Raw genomic sequence first — 5,628 nt, 5'->3', positions numbered from 1 at the left:
GACCAGGGGGCTGTAGGTTGGGAGTGAGGGGCAGAATTCTTGGCCTGATGCTTTTGGGCTCCCAAGGTCTTGGGGTGATGCTGAGGGGCTGTGGTTGGGTAGGCAGCAATGACCCAGCTGGCGGTTAGTTAGATCCATGTTGGTGCCCGAGTAATGCGAGGCAGTGCAGTGATTTCAAAAAATAAAAATGCTAAGAATAGTTAGAAATGGGGCAGTAGAGTTCTGGTTTCATCCCAGAGTGAGTAGTTGTAGCAGTGGTGAAAGTACAGATGGATGCAGCATGGGATTCATAGATGGTTAGGGGCTGGAAGGGACCTTACAGATCATTGGGTCCAGCCCTCTCTCTCTAGGCAGGAAGACAACTGGGGTCAAGTGACCCCAGTGAGGTGACTGTCCAATCTCATCTTGAAAACCTCCAGGGTGGGTGACTATACCACCTCTGGAGGGAGTTTATTCCACAGTCTGGACACTGTGATTGGGAAGGAGTTTTTCCTGGTATTAATCCTGAAGTGGCCTTCCGGGAGTTCATATCCATTGGTCCCGATCTTCCCCAGGGATGTCCTAGTGAACAGTTGTTCACCGAGCTCCTCTGATATAGCGGTAAGCCACTACCAAGTCCCCTCTCAACCTTGTTTAGGCTAAAAAGGCCCAGGTTCCTCTGCCTTCCCTCATATGGCTTGCCTTGCAGGTTTCTGATCATACAGGTGGCTCTTTCCTGGACCCTCTCAAGGTTTTCCACGTCCTTATTGAAGTGCGGTGCCCAGAACTGGATGCAGTACTGCAGCTGCAGTCTCACCACTGCTGAGTACAGCAGGAGTAGCACTTCCTTAGTTTTACATGAGATGCATCGGTTGATGTATGCCAGTGTGTTGTTTGCTGTGCTGGCCACCACATCGCGCTGACGGCTTCCGTTCATGCAGTGGTCGATCGCTATGCCTAGGTCCCTTTCACCTATGATGTAGGTCAGGCTGGCACCTCCACGCTTGTATGTATGTTGAAGATTATTTGCCACCCGGTTGGAGCACCTTACATTTGGAAGTGTTAAACGTCATCTGGTTCTGGTCTGCCCAACTCTTGAGCCTGTCTAGGTCCGTCTGTATCTGCAACCAATCTTCCAGCATGGCCACGCTGCCCCGTAACTTGGTGTCATCCGTGAACTTGGCCAGCAAACTTTTCACTCCCCCATCGAAATCATTGATAAAGATGTTGATGCTTGGAGCGATTCCCAGACCTGTGTCGCAAAATGCTGTGGGCATACATGTAACAATGGTTTGGTGTGCTGTGAACCCTTCAGCAGTACCTTATTTTCCAAGTGCACGTTTTTTTACCTGTTTCAGGCTGTTTTAAATTCATGACAGCCCTATTTATCTGTTTGTTTGAAGTTTAAGTTGTGCTTAAACCAGGCTAAGTGTTGTGTGCCCATGGCTTTAGGAGAGTTGGTGTTTCAACAGTTGGCATGTTTAAGTTTTTCATAGTTCTTTAACCCAGTTGTAAATAACTCTCTCTCCCTCCTGCCCTTTTCCCTCCCTATCTTACACAGTGGCTGGATCTACATCTAAAGGAGAACGTTCCCCCCTCCCTGCTCCTACTTTCTCGTGCCTTGTACTTGATCGACGTAAAGCCAAAGCCCATTCCAGTGCCACCGGTGGAGGTGAGTGGCCGAGTACCAGATTGCCTGAGAGCTGTTTTCTAGTGAACAAACCAAAATTTGTGCCCATCAGGTTCCTTGTGCTCACCACCAGGGAAGGATTTAGCTGTACACTGAGCACGTTCTGTGGTACAGTCACTGGACACCCTCTCTTGCCCCTTGTATTGACTAGCTGTGTCCCAGGAGCGCATCTTTGCCACCCTGATGCCCCAGCTGTTCCAGCTAATTCATTCCCAGCTGACTTTGGCAGAAATGGGTGAGGGGTGGGTTGGCTTCTGTTGGCACCTGAATAGTTGTTGCCACTTAATTTGGAAAGCATGTTACTTTTCTATGAGGCTTCCATCCCAAACACATGACTTGAATGAGTTGCTCCCTACTCGGAGCAGAGCAGTCACTGTGGAGCCTCTGCTGGAGATCCTGGCAGTTTGGTGTTCCCCCAGCAGCATGAGAGACTTGACCTGTGCTTTGAAAGGAGCTTGACAAATGAGGGTTTTGCTCTTTGTGCTGAGGGTGCCTGCATGGCGCACAGTTAGCACCAGAGAGGTGGGAAAGGGCCCAGTGGGCAGGAGGACTGAGCAGGCACAGCCTGCACTGAGCTGTTGGGTTGAAGGTGCTCAAGTCTCTCCTTCAAGGTGTCTACACAGCGCTCAGTGCACTTGCACTGGGGTCCACTGGGCAAATCTGCCCTGTCGCCTCCCAGGCAGGCAGGGAATTCCTTCTGTTGGCATCTCTTAGTAAGTGCCTAATAGCTCCTGAGAGAAGCAGGAGTGAATTGAGGTTGGAATTCAGCACCTTGGGCACACTGTAGCATCTGCTGAACTGCTTCAACTGCACGCAACAAACAGAGGTTTCTGTTCCTTGTAGGCTCAGAGGAGTGAGGCTGCTGCAGGGAGCTCGGTCTTGGTGGATTCTGCGCCTGTGATGCAGGGATTGAAGGTTAGCAAGTGACTCTCCACAGGTGGTGATTGTGCTGTGCTCCTGGAGAAGCAAATGTATGCGCCTTTCCCAGGCCTTAAGAAGGCAAGGGCTGTCCTGCAGCATTCCTAGCTGGCACGGCTGCCTGGTGCACAGGGGAGAAGGTGAACAAGACCCCTGCATGCTGCTGGGAACAGTGCTGCAGAAAGGGCTAAATGCCCAAAGTTTGGTGAGTGACAGGTGCAAAGGTGCAAAAACCAGCAGCAGCTGCAGGATGAACTTATGGGGAAAGTAGCTTTCCCAGCGGGCACTTGCTGTGGAACAGTCCCCTGAGAGAAGGGCTGCGTGTCCCACTGTATCAAAGGATAAACTGCAGAAAGGTACGGCAGGGAACAGCCATACAGCAGCAGGAGAAAGGTTTGGCCAGAGTCCCAGCAGGTCATCTCCACCCTCTGGGTGCTCTGTGAGTATTAAAATGCCTTTTATGCTTTTCTCAAAGGACGAAGAAATGATATTGCAGCCGTCAGAGAAGTTGACTGTCCCTGAAGTATCAGTCAAGCCCCATCCAGGAGAGGTGAGCTGAGAGAGCTTGGGCCAGGCTTTGATTCATTATTTTGAAGTGAAGATCAAAACTAAGCTGTGTTTTTGTAGGCCAGGCAAGGCTGCCTTTGCCTAGCTCTTCATTATCCACACATGCTCAGCTCTTTAGGTGCAGAAGTGTGGATTTCAGCCAGGGGCAAGGATTTCTTAGGGCAAGATCTTTTACTGGACCATGTCATTGGGATAACACCTGGTGGGCTTGGGTGCTGTCAGGTCTCCTAGCAATATAGTTGGTCCAATAAAGAATATCACCCTAAGAAATCATGGCCTCACATAATTTCTGGACCATCAGAGCTACAACATCACTCTTACACTACTGATTTCAGTAAGTTTGTTTAGGGAAGTTGACACATTCCTTGGGGAGAGGAAAAATCACGTCCTTTACCCTGACTGAAGAAATGTGGTGGTCATGTTAACAAGTTGTTGGTGTGTTAAGTACAAGCTATCTGCTACAGTGCCTCCACTCTGTGTTCAGTTGAGGATGTGTCAAGCTGTCAAAGGTGGCTTTGGAAACCTGAATGTTTAGCAGATGTCAGTAAGTGCTGAGGCTGGTGGTGTCTGAGTTACCGATAACCTGCACCTCTCTCTTCAATCTAGATGAAAATGGAAGCATCTCAGAGCAGCAAGGCTAGTGCCAATGGAGTCTGAGCCCCTGCTGAGCTGGACAGTGGCTTAGGACACAGAGATGGGAAAGCTCTACACCTCCATACCTTGACCAGAGTAACTGGATCAGCAGTTTCTCCACAGGTCCTTTCCATGCCAAGGCTTCAGCAGCCCCCAGGGGGGCTTTTGAATCTATTTCAGGTTGTTTTATTAGCAGCTCGACTGCGCAAAGGACCCACCTGTCCCATGCCAGCCTTTCCTTGAATATTACCATCTCCCTACACTAATTTATGTTGTAAATATGTAAATACTGTCCCTTATGGCTGGAGCTGTCCCCTTCCCCCCGGCTCTGTGTGGGTGGGACTTGTGCTCTTATATTTTAATACGACAGCATTTTATTTTTTCCTCAGGGTCTGGCCAGCGACAGTGGGCAGGCTTGGTGCTTCCCTTCCCTCTTCCACATTGCAAAATCATGGGGCTTGAGTCTTGCTCCTGCTGCAGCAAGTCATGCAAACTTGAGCCCTCGCGGTAGTTGCCACTAAACCTGTGACCAGAATATCACACACAACACTTGGGTTAAACCAGCTTGCTTGGTGGCCAGGCTTGCTCTGAGAAGGAAGGACTATCAGCTTTGTTAGTGAAGTTACTGGAGAACTGCCAGGTCAGGCAGGTTTTGCTGTTATGTTCATGCACTCCTAGCTATGGAGAGGAAAGTCCTCATTGCATGTAATGTCTGTTGCCTGCCTGAGCTTGGCTGAACATGGCATCTGCCAGGGTCCTGGCCACCAGTCCGACAGGCTTGCCCATGTGTCTTCTCCATTGCAGCCTTGTGCCAAGCAGCAGAAGCCTGGGCTTTCACAGGACTCTGTTCCCCATGATAAGCCTGACAGTGGACTTACATCTTGAAACCCAGTCCGTCAGCTCAGCACTCCCCAGTGATGAGGGATCTGTACCACACCTTGTTTTTTAAGCATTTCTTTGTGAGCTCCTGTGGTGACTCTTCCCAGCACCTGTAGAGGAAGATACTGAAAAGCTTTTTTAGAACTTATTCATTCACACCCACCCACCCCTAGTGCTACAAATGCTCAGAGCCTGCTTGTTTTTATGGACATATTGAACTGGATTATTTTTACTTACTGCAAAATGTCAAGATTACCTCAGGTGTCAAATAGAGTTGCTCCTTTCATGGCAGGCTGAGGCTTCAGACCACCTGCTGGCTGCAGCCATGCTCAGGCATATCAGCACTCAAGCTGCCTACCTTGGGCTTGGGCAACCGTGTCCCCACTACTGTACTCCTGGTTAGTAACTCTGTGTCCCTGGACACTGCCAGCTCTGCCTTGCGAACACAAAAGTCATATAATGCTAAACAATTGTGCTGTCTTGCTAGTGGTTATACTGGAGCAGTGCGATTGCAATAAACAGCAACACTGCTCAAGTGTGCTTCTTGCCTCTTGTTCTTCAGGTGAGATTTGTGCCTGGGGTCGGGGTTAGTTTGAAATCACTGTCTGAAGTGCATGAATCCAAAGGCTTCTCCAGTTGGCGTAAAGTGAGTGATGGAGCTGAAGGGAACTTACTCTTACCACCTGCCTTGAATTCAGGAAAGGGAGGGCAGGGATGCATATAACACTTACCCTGGTTTAAATGTAGTTTATAGGTTTCATAGAATGTTAGGAGCTAGAAGGGACCTCGCAGATCATCAGGTCCAGCCCCCCAGCTCTAAGCAGGAAGATAACTGGGGTCAAGTGACCACAGTGAGGGAACAGTTCAGTCTCATAGTTTCATAGTAGCTAGAGTCGGAAGGGACCTAGGTAGATCATCTAGTCCGACCCCCTGCCTTGGCAGGAAAGAGCACCGGGGTCAGA

The 5,628-nt window shown here is 49.7% G+C and overlaps 1 long non-coding RNA gene across 2 annotated transcripts; it reads left to right on the top strand.

Annotated features, from left to right (window-relative positions):
• Positions 1 to 466: 466 nt before the first annotated feature.
• LOC109317426 lies at positions 467 to 5,205 on the top strand. Of its 2 annotated transcripts, XR_002103047.1 has the most exons (5): positions 467 to 600; positions 1,541 to 1,651; positions 2,513 to 2,584; positions 3,063 to 3,137; positions 3,761 to 5,205. It is a non-coding gene; the product is annotated as an uncharacterized LOC109317426 (long non-coding RNA). The 2 variants fall into 2 exon arrangements; XR_002103046.1 differs by lacking the exon at positions 467 to 600 and having other exon boundaries at positions 1,213 to 1,651.
• Positions 5,206 to 5,628: the final 423 nt, after the last annotated feature.

Source organism: Crocodylus porosus, unplaced genomic scaffold (genome assembly GCF_001723895.1).
Source record: "Crocodylus porosus isolate Cpor-Errol unplaced genomic scaffold, CroPor_comp1, whole genome shotgun sequence".
Lineage (NCBI taxonomy): Eukaryota > Metazoa > Chordata > Crocodylia > Crocodylidae > Crocodylus > Crocodylus porosus.
This window is presented reverse-complemented; position numbering and strand designations above follow the sequence as displayed.